Source organism: Miniopterus schreibersii, assembly GCF_964146895.1.
Source record: "Miniopterus schreibersii genome assembly, chromosome: 2".
Taxonomy (NCBI): domain Eukaryota; kingdom Metazoa; phylum Chordata; class Mammalia; order Chiroptera; family Miniopteridae; genus Miniopterus; species Miniopterus schreibersii.
The window spans coordinates 180,221,317-180,234,240 of record NC_138102.1 but is presented as its reverse complement, the minus strand read 5'-3'; positions in this window follow the sequence as shown (position 1 = coordinate 180,234,240).

Genomic DNA, 12,924 nt, shown 5'->3' with positions numbered 1-12,924 from the left:
CAAAAGGTAGCTACAATTTCCCCCCTTCCTGTACCCACACCCCTTCACACTGTGACCCTGCCATTCCTCCCATCAGGATGTGGAGGCTAGTTCTCCACCCTTTGAATCTGGACTGGGCTGTGTCCTTGGACCACTAAAATGTGACTTTTGAGACTGGGCCTTAAGCAGTTTTGTAGCTCCCATCCTTGTTCTTGGACCCCTGCCCAGCTGCCATGGGAACCAGACTGGGCTAGCCTGCTGGAGGATGGGAGACCACATGGAGGAAGGCCCAGCTGTCCTCAGTGCCATCTGAGTGAGCCCAGGCAATGCTAGAAGAGCCACTAAGCTGAGCCCAACCCAGATTCCTATCCCATAGAACTGTGAGAAATAATAAACATTTGTGGTATCAAGCTTCAACTTTTGGGGTTGTTTGTTATGCAGCAAAAGCTCACTGATACAGATGAAATCCAGAGCCCTCATTTCATTGAAGAGAAGGCTGAGGCTCATTTCTGGGACATGCTTGGCCAAGAAGGAACTTGAGTTAGTGGCCAGCTTAGGACTAGAAGCCAGGCCTACTAACTGCAGCCTGGTACTCTCGGGACTCCTCAAACCCGCCCATTTCTGGTCCTTGCGTAACTCAAGCTTATTTTCTAGGAAACTTGTTGAAATTATTTCCATGGCAAGCTAAGTTTTTCTCAACAAATCTGGGCTTGAGGCAAGAAAAAACATTTCCCAGGTCGTTTCAGAAAGAGAAGTGGGGAGAAAGGTGTAATCCCTGTGCAGAAAGGTGTTAGAATAGCAGGTCTGGCTTAGAGAGGCCTGCTTGCAAGTGCGGCCCTCGGCTGGCATCTGGGAACTGGGATGTAGAAGGGTTCCTGCCACCCCTGGTAAGAGGCTCACTGTGCCTATGTTGCTCGTGTGAATGATGTGGTCTATGTTAGATACCTGCTTTCCACCTGGAAGTCTGGGATTTTGGTACAAACTCGGCCTACGTGGCTGGTGCCCAGTAAAAACCGTGGGCACTGGATCTCTGCTGAGATCCTTGGTTGACAACACCTTTCATGTGTTTTCACAGTTTGTTGCTGGAGGAATGAAGTGCCTGCCTGGTGACTCCACTGGGAGAGGACCACATTCGCACCTGTCTTCCTCTGGCTTTCACCTAGGCATTTTTAAAAAATGTTTTTTATTGATTTTAGAGAGAGAGGAAGGGAGAGGGATAGAAAGAAACACCAATGAGAGAGAAACATTGATTGGCTGCCTCCTGCATGCTCCCTACTGGGGATCGGCCTGCAACCTGGTATGTGCCCTGGCTGAGAACTGATCTGGTGACCTCTTGGTTTATGGTTTGGTGCTCAACCACTGAGTGACACTGGCCGGCACCCCTCATGGAGCACATGGTTGAGGCAGTTGAGCTGGGTAGGACGTGGCAGGCTGCTGGCAGAGTGTGTGTCTGGGGTGAATAATCTCAGAGTCCCTCCCCTTCATAATTTTCTCTGATTTCTCATTTTTCCTAGTGACTCAGAACTGGAGACAGCCTTTGTCTGGCAGACGGAGCATTTCTGCATCTTGAACTTCCCAGTGTTCCTGCATCTGGCCTGTGAGACCCGAGTAGCAAGCAGGGCTTCAGAACCCAGGGGCTTTTAAAATGTGCCTGTTTTCCCCCAGACCTGTCTTCCTTGTCTGGGTTTGGTCACAAGCCTTACTGGGGGCCTGTAGCACAGAGACACAGAAGGAGGCTAGACCTAGGGCGGGTCCATAATTCAGGAAGCCAAAGGCAGGGATCAGGGTCAAGGGCAGTGGAACACACTTTGATGTTCAAGTTCACAGAATATTCCCCCAATGAGATAATTGCCCCTCCCAGTGTCATTGATCGCCAGGGAATTGGGTAAGAGTCAAATGCTCATCAGGGGCTGGTTAATAAATTATGCAGCATTCAGATGATGGGCCAGTGCGAGTCATTAAAAAGAATTATGATGATGCAGAATTCAAACATCTTTTGGTTTCAAATGAACATAACTCAGTCTAGCTTAAACTGGAATTTACTGGCTCAGTTCCTGGAGAGTCATGGATGGGGTTGGCCTTGGGGATATCCTTGTGCTTTCTCTGTCTCCCTGTCTCCCCCCTTCTTTTTATCTCAGTCCCTCAGTCTGTCTTAGCTGTTTCTTTAGATGGACTTTCTCCATGGGGCAGTCAGCCTGGCCACAGACAGCTCTAGGCTCATGTCAAATCTCCTGTGACTTTGGAAAGGGCTAGAGAAGAATTCTCAGGGAAGACTCTGATTGGCTGGGCCTGGGGCATGTGCCCATCTCTGGAGCAATCACAGCAACAGCATGGAAGGAATACGGTGATCGGTCAGGTCTGGGTCACACGCCCAGCCCAGCTGGCAGAAGGGAGGTGAGGGGAGGACAGCCCTACCAGAATCACCAGGAGATGGACGGCTCCTTAAGGGAAGGGAAACTGGGCAGACAAGAGCAGCAGATGCTCACTCTTGCTGTTTCTGGGTAAGTTCATGTCTTTTGTTTTTATTATACAGGTGACCCTAGACTATATTTATTGATATGGAAAATTATTCTCAACATATAGTTGAGTGCATGTGTCTATGGCATGGGGACCAGTGGCAGACTCGAACCAGACTGCCTGGGTTCGAATCCCAACATTGCCACTTTCTCACCATGGTCTTGGGCAGTTGACATAACCTCCCTGAGCCTCAGTGTCCTCATCTGTAAAATGGGCATAATAACAGTGCCTACTTCATATCATTCCTATGAGTTAAGCAAGTTAACCCATATCAAGCATGTCTGAATGGTGGTTGACATGGAGTAGGTTTTTGATAAATGTTAGCTATTGTAGGTGCCTACCTAATGCAGTGAGGATATCAGTCAGGTGGGTGTGCTGAGGCTGAGCAGGGTGTGAACTCTCACGGGGGTCAGGCAGGTAAGTAAATGAAGGAAGTGGACATACTTGGGGAACAACAGGGAATGGTGGGGACTGTGGCAAAATGAAGTGGCTTGTTCCACATAAAGTGGGCAGCTGGTCCTCAGCTCTAACTGACTGTCACCATGAAGATAGAGGAGCTCAGTTTTCCAAGAATAGGTAAAGTTATAAATTTTTGTGTGATATTAATAATCAATTAGGTTTTTAAAAATTGCAAATGCTGAGCTGAAGAACAGGTGTAAGCCAACAAAATGGGTGGGTCTGGCTCCTGGCTCACTCACTTGATGCCTCAGATGTAAATGCAGGACAGAAGAATGATCACCAAAATGCTAACAGATGGTGTCGTGGGATTTAAGGTGGATTGAACTTTCTTCCTATTTTCTATGTATTTGACTGTTTCATCCAACAACATCAACAGGAGCAAAGAGACAGCAGGAGCTGCAAGGAACTGCGTAGAGGGCAAGTGGGAAGATATGGTAATGAGGATATCAGCTGGGTGGGTGTGCTTGGGCTGAGCAGGGTGTGACCAAAGCTGTATTCTCAATAATGGTGGCCCGGTGGCCGGTGCAGGTGAACTCCTCTCTGGCCTGAGGGGCCCTGGACTTGGGCTCAGATCCCTGTATGGCCTGGGGCACATGACTTTACCCGGTGAGTCTACTTCTTACCCGCAAAAGGAAGATAAGGACACTTCCTTTTCTCTGTGGAGGAGAGGCTGCAGAACAGACATGCGAATACCATAGCCCAGTGTGCAGGACTGCAGGTGTGCAGGATCGCAAGTGATCACAGGTGTGCAGGATCATAGGAGTGCAGGATCACAAGTGTGCAGGATCACAGGTGTGCAGGATCATAGGTGTGCAGGATCACAGATGTGCAGGAACACAGGTGTGCAGGATCACAGGAGTGCAGGATCACAGGTGTGCAGGATCACAGGAGTGCAGGATCACATGTGGGCAGGATCACAGGAGTGCAGGATCACAGGTGGGCAGGATCACAGGCATGCTGCCCAGCTCAGCATCTAGGTACTGGCCCCTCAGTGCCGGAGATGCTTGCGTGCATGCTCTCCAATGCCCAAGTGTTTCTACTCATGCGCGGGCCGTGCATGGTGGCATTTCGAGGGGAGGGGAGATTTCAGGTGAACGCTGCCATTTCACTCTGAGTAGATAGCCAGGAGGTCCTGAGTGCAAGCTTTGTCCCAAGCAGAGTGCTGGATGCTGGGGACAGAAAACTAAACAGCTACCACCAACAGTCGGCGATAAGCCTGGGTGGTGGAGGGGCTCTTGGCCCGTTCAGTGAGGGCTGCACGGAGTGGATGCCCGTCTGGAGTCTTGGATATTCTTACAAGGAAGGGAAGAACTCTGCCGACGGCCAGGCAGGAGTCCGTGCTTTGGAGCAGGGAGGGGAGGGCGTCTAGGTTGAAGAAATAGCACCAGCAAAGGCTGCTGCTTGAGGTGGGACGAAGGTGGCACTGGGATGAGTCCAGGCCTGGATCTAGTTCTGCCTGGGGTCTCTCCCTCCCCTCCCCCCATTCCTGAGCCTCCACCCTCCACTCAGCTGCTCCCTGACTCCCACTTCCCCTTTCCAGACCAAGCTGCAGCAGTTTTGGGACAACAGTTTCTGCTGGGGACAGAAATACACCCTTGCCCACCAAGAGCGTGTGTGTATGTCATGTGCAGGAAGGAGGCGGCTCCAAGCTCTGCCCTTCTCCCAAGCTCACTGAGCAGGGGCCTAGAGGAAGCAGGTCTCTAGCGGGTCCAGGTGGCTGGGCTGTGGGGTGGGCTGGGCTGAGGTCTGAGACAAGCCAGGGGCAGTGTCTTCCTGAGTCACACCTCCCTCATGGTCTCCAGTTGTCTGCACAGTTCCAGGAGTCTTACAATTATCTGACCACGCTCACGAGGGCTCCATTCACCTCCTTTGTCCAGGGTCCATGCTCACACCGGGGTGCAAAGGATCCTGGGAAACAGTGCACCTGGCATTTGTCCCATCTAGATGGGAGGTAGGCTCCCCAGCCAGGGAGGGGGCCACTGGTAGGAACCAAGGCAGTGTGTGGGGCCCTCAAGGGAGATGCCTCCATGGGGAGCAGCCAGAGATACAGAAGGAAACCCAGGCGTGGTCAGAGACCCCGAGAAGAGGGTCCTTCAAGAAGTGATCAGCAGCGTCCCCTTTCGGGGGGAGGCGAAGGTCTCTGTGCAGCCAGTGTGTTAGCAAATGGGCCTTTGGGTGTGGGAGGCGGTGAGGCGGGGGCATCAGGTGGGAGGGCTGGGGAAGTGGAGGCAATGGGGAGGCACTGAGAAGAAACCAGAAGTGGGGTCCGCTGGGTGGAGGGGGCAGGCTGAGGAGGGGGTCTTAAAGAAGGGACCAACTGACTTGAGTTAAAGCATCAGAGACCCAGGGTGTCTGTGGCTGGAGAGGGTCCCTGGCAGGAGGGGAGGAGGGCCCAGGGTGGGGCAGCCTGGGGAAAGGGCCCGAGGGTTTCTCCACTCCCCATTGCACGGAGCAGGAAACTGAGGCTGGGAGGGCTGCACAGGCTGTTCGCACACCCTGCCAGGAGGCAGGGATTCCGGCCTGGAGCTTGGCCTTGACTTTTGCATTATTGTGGTTATGGTTGAGTCACTTTTCTGGGACATCAGTTCTTGGTATTGTGCAGGCCACTCCTCCAGAGTTTGGCAGTCCTTCAAAAGACTGAAATCTGATTCTTCAGTATCTAAACTTGTGTTAGTTTGGGGCTACTGTGGAGTCTCATGTTTTGCTCAAAAGTGTGATTATAGAGCTTGAACTAATTTTCTTTTTCCCACATGTTGTCTTGGATCCCCCGGTCCCCTTTGCCATCATTTTGGTTCCATCTCTTCAGCCCCTGTGGCCACGTTCATGGGCCCTGTGATATGCATGAAGATGAGGGCTACCCAGCTGCCGGTGCCGAGGTTGCCACACCATCTAGGATCGCTCCCACCCTAGGGCTGTGCTGTGGCTCCCTGGGACACTTGTTTTAAAAATCAATTTGTCAGAATCATTCCTGTGGGCTAAGAGGGGGAGGGTTAGGTGTTCTAAAATGTTCCCTGGGATTTGGGTTTTATCCAGGTATCTCGGGGCCAACAGAACAAATGACTGCCCCCGAAAAGATAGTTTGTTAATCCCAGTTCCCAAGAGCATCAGGCATGGCAGGCTATGCAGGGCCACATGGGGAAGCACCAGGGTCGGTCAGGAGGGAGAAGAGCGGGGGGAAAGCATGGACAAAAGTCTTCACTCTGGTTTTCCAGGGAAGGAATAGGCAAGGCAGGGTAAGCAGCTGAGCAGGCTTAGGATTGGCTAGTTGGAATAACTTGGGGGGCTTTGGACTATAGGGGTGGTCTCTAGTTGCCTGGTGCATGGCCCTGGAATTAGGGCCCTGGGGTTATATTGCCTCCTGAAGTGTAAAGCCAGACAGAGGAAGCAAGTTGGGGGTACAGATTCCAGACTGGTTGGTTTGCATTTGAAAGGCATGTTGGCAGGCCAATCACTGACCACCTCTAGAAATCAGCTCACCCTGGGCGGGGCAGACGCTCCACAGCAGAAAGACCTCAGGTGCCTGAGCGTCAAGAATACAGAAAATAATGAACTATGGTTAATATATGGTTAAATATATTGGTATGGTTGGAGTGGTTCTCTGGGGCACCCCAGGCACCTAGAACAGACTTGGCACATAGTAGATGCTCAATACATTCTTCTCGAAGGAATGAATGTTACACTGTCACCTGTGAGGCCCAAGCTGTGTTTTGTGAAGAGCAGATGTGTGTCACAGCTGGAGCCTCTTCTCCGTGTCAGCCTGTAGCTCACTGGGTCCTGATGGGTCACCCTGGCTTTGAACCCCAGTGCCTACACCTGTGAGCCGTGGCAGCATCCTCTGGGGCTCAGCCTCCTCCCGGGCTCAGCATTCGTATCTGTAATAGGACATACTGCGCTGTGTCTCACCTCTGCGAAGACCAGAGGGCGCGGTGGTAAACTGTCTGGCCTGGAGAGGGCCTCGGTGGTGGCCGCCACTGGTCCCTTGTCAGTCCCTGTGCTGCTCGGCTGGTTTTCAAAGTGCTCTGGGGTCTGGTGGACAGCAGGGCCTTGCTTTACTGTCTGTTTTCCTGAGATTTAGGAAACATGGTCTTAGGCAGGAAACCCTAAATCTGGACACGCACCTGCGTCACCCTGGGCGACTGTTAGGAGACAAACCACTGGCCTCTGACTCCTGAGCCCCTTCTCTGAAGGAGAGGCCTGAGACCTTTGCTTGAACATATTCTCAGGTGCTTGTGACCCCCCAAGAGAGCTTTCTTCTCCTCTCTGTCAGAATGTCCGGACCCACCCTGGGCTTCAGAGCTCTGCGATCAGCCTTTGGCACACAGGTTACCACAAGAAACAAACTGCATCTGTGCTGCCTCTGTGCTGGCGAGGGCCTGATGTCACTCAGTGCCCCTTACACTAAGAGGACATGAGAGCTTGCTTGCAGCTTGGTGTCAGAAAAACCCAGCTCACCAGGGAACTGGAGTGTTTCCCTTTTTCTGGTAAGGAGAACTGATTCATTTGCCTTGTTTCCCTTTTCACTCCCAGTGCCGGGAAACTCAGGCAAATTTGAAGCTCAGCTATTCTAACCCATCACTTGGCATATTTGCTTTTTTCCCTCCTTGGTCTTGATTTTCTACCTTTATGTTCCTAGCTTTTAATGTATATGTGCGATGGTCTGGGAGATACAATTCTCAATATGAAAGGAAGGAAGGGAGGAAGGAAGGAAGGGAGAGAGGGAGGAAGGAAGGAAGAAAACCTCAGGCAAAATACAAGTGCAGTGGCTAGGGGAGACCAGACTTAAAGTGTGGGCTGAGGAGGGGGTTTTTAAGGAAGGGAGCGATTAACTTGAGTTAAAGTTTGGGCTGAGGGGGGAGGTTTTCAACACCAGCCTGCTGTGTGTCCTTAGACCACTCACTCACACTCTCTGATTCCCCGCAACCCCCTCCTCCTGACTGCTTCTCAGCCTCCTCTGCAGGCTCCCCTTTCTCCTCCTGTCCTGAAATGGTCACTCACCACATATTTATAGTACCTCCCTATTTCTTCTGCTGTGTAACAAACCACCCAGAAACTTCTTAGTGGGCTTAACATTTCTTTTGCTCATGGACCTGAAGGCTAAGCAGGGCTCAGTGGGGACAGCTGGTCTCTGCTCCGCTTGGTGTCGGCTGGGCCTGGACTCTACAGGCTCGCGCTCTCGCACGTTTGGTGGCGGGTCTGGGAGACTAGCAGCTGGGGCTCCACACCCGGAGCTCCTCAGGCGCCTCTCTCTTGCTCTCTGTGGCCTCTGCACGTGGTCCCTCCAGCAGCTCCAGGGTAACCGCTGGCCTTGGGAGCCAAGGGTCACACCCCAAGAGAGAGAGCCCAGGGGAAACTGTGTCGCCTTGTGTGATTTGGCCTCAGAAGTCTCTCAGTGTCACTTCCGCTGCAGTCACAGGGCCACACTGTAAGAAGAGCATGTGGCATGGGAGATGTTGGTGCTGCCATCTTTAGAAAACACTGCCTGCCATTCTTCCTCATGCCAAGCAACATGCCAGGTTGTGGGCACACGGACACAATAGTGTGTAGGATGCTGGGGTCCCCCAGGCCTGTCACAGGACCTCTTTCCTTATTGTTCAGGGCCCACAACTCCACACAGACACCCCACATCCTTGCCTTCCTCCACCTCCTGACCCCTATTTCCAGTTTCCTGCCTTAGTGGTCCTCAGCTCAGTAGGTCCCAAACCGGCCTGTCATTTCTCTCCTGTGTTCTCCAGCTGAGCAACGCAGCACTGTCCCCAGCGCCCCACCCCTCACCCGGTGGGGCCCTGGGAACCGACTGAGACCCCTCCCTGCTCCCTGCCTAGAGAGCCAATGCCCGTTGGAGCCTGATGCTCCCGATGACTCTCAAAGCCACGGACTCCTTAGGCCCCCTTGCTGTCACCTCCCTATATGGGCACCATCATCTTTCCCGTGACGGCCCCTGTTCCTGTGGCCTCCCGTCTTGCCCCACTTCCAGCCAGACTCTTCTCCTCGTAGTATCCAGACTGGTTTTTCTAAGACGTGAGTCTAATCACATTTGTCTTCTGCTTACAAACCTTCAGTGGCTCGCACTGTCCCCTGGGTGGCACTGCCTCTCCAAAACGTGACCCCGAGGCCCCCGGAGCCTGGCGCTGCCTGCCGCTCTAGCCCCCTCTCCCTGCCAGTCTAAGCCACAGCATTTCGGGCCACCTTTCCTTATCTCGACGAGGCCACGGCCCCTCACGCCCTCCACTTACCCCCTGTGTCCGTGCCGCTCCCTCCACCTGAAGCGCTGTCTCCTCACCGTCTCTGGCCAGCTGCTGCTGGCGCTTCAGGTCTTGGCTTAACTGTTTTCTCTGAGCAGTTTTTCCTAAACTAAGTGCTCCTGGCTCCTGGCACCTTCCCAGCGCTCTAGGACCCAGCACCGTAATTGCTTGCTCAGTATTTGTTTTCATTATTTGGATCATAAACTCTGTGAGGAATGGGGCCAGGTCTATCTGGTTAGCCAGTGGCACACGGGGGTGCTGAGTGTTTGTTGAATGAATAAATGGCTGAGGGGGCCAGGGCCCAGGATTTGACCAAATCAGTTCTAAGGGCCTTTTAACCCCTGTCTTTCTACGCCTTCCAATAGTCATTTTCTGTCTACCTTAAAGGCACATGACCAGTGGCCACAGAAGTTGGTATCTCTTCCCCACCCACTAGCCCCAGTTTCGGAGATGGTGACACTTATTTCCAGTGTCACCTGGGATAAAGTGAGAGCTGAGCCCACCAGCCATTCCGCCCATTGTCTAGCGTGCAGCCTGGGCTCCTCGCCCTTGCTCTGAGCTTGGTCATCTCCATAAGCCATGGCAACTCTATTAACCTGAACCCTCAGTTATCTGGAAGCCTTGGGCAGGCTGGGCGCACAGTCAGGTCCAGAGACGGTGAAATGGAGCAGCTGGTGACAGCAGTGAGCTTGCAACCCCTGAGCCCTGGGCGTAAAGAACCTTTAGCACGTTTGAGAGCTCTCCCGATGGTTACAGAGGAGAAATCCATGGCGGTGTGGGTGGGGAGGCGGGCCTAAGCGCCCTGTGTCCGGTTTTCATTCTCGTTGCCTACTGTCCTTTCTGTCCCCACGCTGCCCCTCGGGCCCTGACTTTCTTCCCACACCAGCATGGTGGTCCTCCACTTAACCCCAGGCACAGACAGGGGGTGCAACGTGCAGAGTCTGCGCCAAGGGGGAGGGACAGAGGACTCCTGACTCCCCCCTGCTAGAGTCCCTATCTGGGCCCCATTGGGTCTGCAGGCCAGGCCGTGGGGCCTCAGTGGGGGTCATGCTGGGCAGACCCAGGCCTCTCTCACTGCCTCTGTCCCTCCAGCTGTGTGACTGGAGCTAAAGTACTCAACCACTCTGGGCCTTCATCTCCAACTCTGCCAAAGGGTACCGTTGGCTCATTTATTCCTGAGACCTGCTCAGGATGCTCCCTGCGAGGTTCAGGAGCCATGGACACCCACGCAGGGACTCAGGGCACCCAGTGGGTGTCAGTGCGGACGTTAGAGAGGTCCTTCCCCTTGCCACCAGTTGCCACCCAAAGGGACTTACCCTCTCTGGGCCTTGGTTTCCTTTTCTGCAAGAATAGGATCATGATGGCACCTCCCACGAGGGGAGGTGTGAGGGATTTCCTGACAGAGCCCACGGAAGGCAGTTGGCACAGAGCGTGGCCACGGGCAGAGTAGGAGGGGTGGGTCCTGGTCAGACAGGGCGGCCCAGGAGGGTCTGGCCCCTTCCCTCGCCCAGTCTGTTTCCTGAGACCAAACACCAGCCCACGGGCTCCTCCCTGTGGTGGCCTCGGGGACGCCACTCAGGAAACCTCCGCCTGGGCTCCCTGTGTGCCTGGGCGTCCGAGGGCCCTTCACCCCCCAGGGGTCCCCGGCAGCGGCTGCAGCAGGGCTGGGCGCTGGGAAGAGCCCGGCGGGCCTGTCTCCCTGCCTCCTCTTCGTTCTTCAGGGAACCCTCCAGACTCTCCACGGTGGCCTCAGGGTGGAGGTGGGGGTGCGAAGTGGGCTGGGGGCGATGGGTGGGGGCAGCAGGGCAGTGCTGGGGCGGTAGGTGGGGCCTGGGCCAGGTGGGGCGGATGAGCTGTGCAACTGCTGGATTAGATTTAATCTTGATTCAAATTTCAATGAATAAATTTAACTTTATTTTTGATATTTTGTTCATCATGATATTTTTACATTGATTTTGATTTAAAAAGATAGCCCATAAAGTGTTATTTGTCTTGATGAGTGAATTTTTAGCTTCCCCTTAGATTCTGCGCCTGAGGTGAGCACCTTGCTTGCCTCAGCCCTGCCCAGCCCAGCCCTTTTGGGGGGAAGGTGGGGAGTGTGGGGAAAGCCGCCCATGGAATCCTCCTGACCACCCAGTGGCTGTTCACTGGTCCACTGTCTGGGCCTCCCTCCACCTCCCACCATCCATGCTTCCATCCCTCCCTGCATCACCTGTCCGTCGGTCCATCTGCCACAGTGTTAAGAACTTGCCTCTGCATTTAGATGGCCTGAGTTCGCATCCTGGCGGCCCATCCTGGGTGACCCGTGACATCCATTCAACACCCACACTTTCCGTTTGGTAGAGTATCGCACTGAAAAGTTATTCAAATAATACTTGAATATATTGCTTAAAAAACACTTATTGCTTTCTAATAAGTATTTATTGCCCTCTAATTTCCACACATTTAGTGAAACAGATATGAGGAACCAAGGCCCAGAGAGTAAGGTGTCTTGTCCGGGGTCGCACGGTCTGTGAGTGCAGGGATGTGAGACCAGATGAGCCTTGTTGAACGAGGCGGCAAACCCCCGCCTGTCCGAGGCCCTGCTGCTGGCTTCTCCTACCTGCGGCGGAGTGGAGTCCCTGACACAGAGCCAGGCAACCGCCCAAACCAATGCAAGGCAGTGTTCACGAAGTACTTAAAAGGGGGAGTTGGCCGCAGGCGAGTGATTCGGGGAGCTGGGAGAATGGGCCTGCGGAAGGCCAGGGGCTGGCTCACCCATCTCCATTCTAACCCCCTCCGCGGTGCCTCCGTGCACTTCGGAGCCTGGAAGCTAAAACCTACCGTCGCCCCCAGGTCCCTGCAGCTGTGGTTCTGGATGTGAACTGGGTTCTGCCAGTGAGACCTGCTCATGTGAGGTTTGGAAGGTGGCTGTCTTCCTGCCTCTCCTGGCGGGTGTGGGTGTCGAGGAGGTGATGGCTGGACTCTGTGCCATAGTGTCCCCTCGCCTGCTTCCTACGGGCCAGAGACAGGAGCAGTGGGGGCAGAGGCTTCCTAAGCCCAGGCGGCAGCCACAGTGGGGCATCTGGGGGTGGCCTCCGACTCTTCAGTGTCCTGCGTGTGGCCTTGGCAGCAGCTCCCCCTGGTCAGTTCTGCGGGGTCCTGGGGACCCACTCGCTCAGAGCGCATGTCCTGGGATTTTATAAGCACCTAATTCCCCATGTTAAATCCCTTTCTGCTTAAGATTCCCAGAGGGGTTGTTAGTTCCCACGCTGAAATGTGTCTGACACAGGATCACGAGGTGGCCTTTGGATCTGGGAATCCGGAAGTCACAGGTGACCTTGGAGGAAGTGGTTTCAGTGGGGTGACGGCCAGGGGCCATCAATCTTGGAGCCCTATCGGTGCCTTCTAAGAGCATGGCTAATCCACTAAATTGGCTGAGCCCTGGAACCAGAATATATGGATTTAGCTCCCAAATGTGTCCTTGACTCGCTGGGGTCCCTGGTCCCCAGTCCTTTAGGTCCAGTGCCTAGACCCCCATCTTTGTGTATTAAAGTCTGGCTCTGGTTTTGCAATGAAGGGTACCAGATTGCAGTGGGTGAGGGGGTTCCTGGGAGCCGAGAGCTAGGAGATGGTGTGGGCTGGGAGGGGAGCGTGGGCGGGTGGCCCTGCGTGTAATGTGAAGACCAGGCCCCAGTCTGTTTCTTTCCAGGATGGGAGAGACTCCACGTAGGAAGGAGTCTGTGTG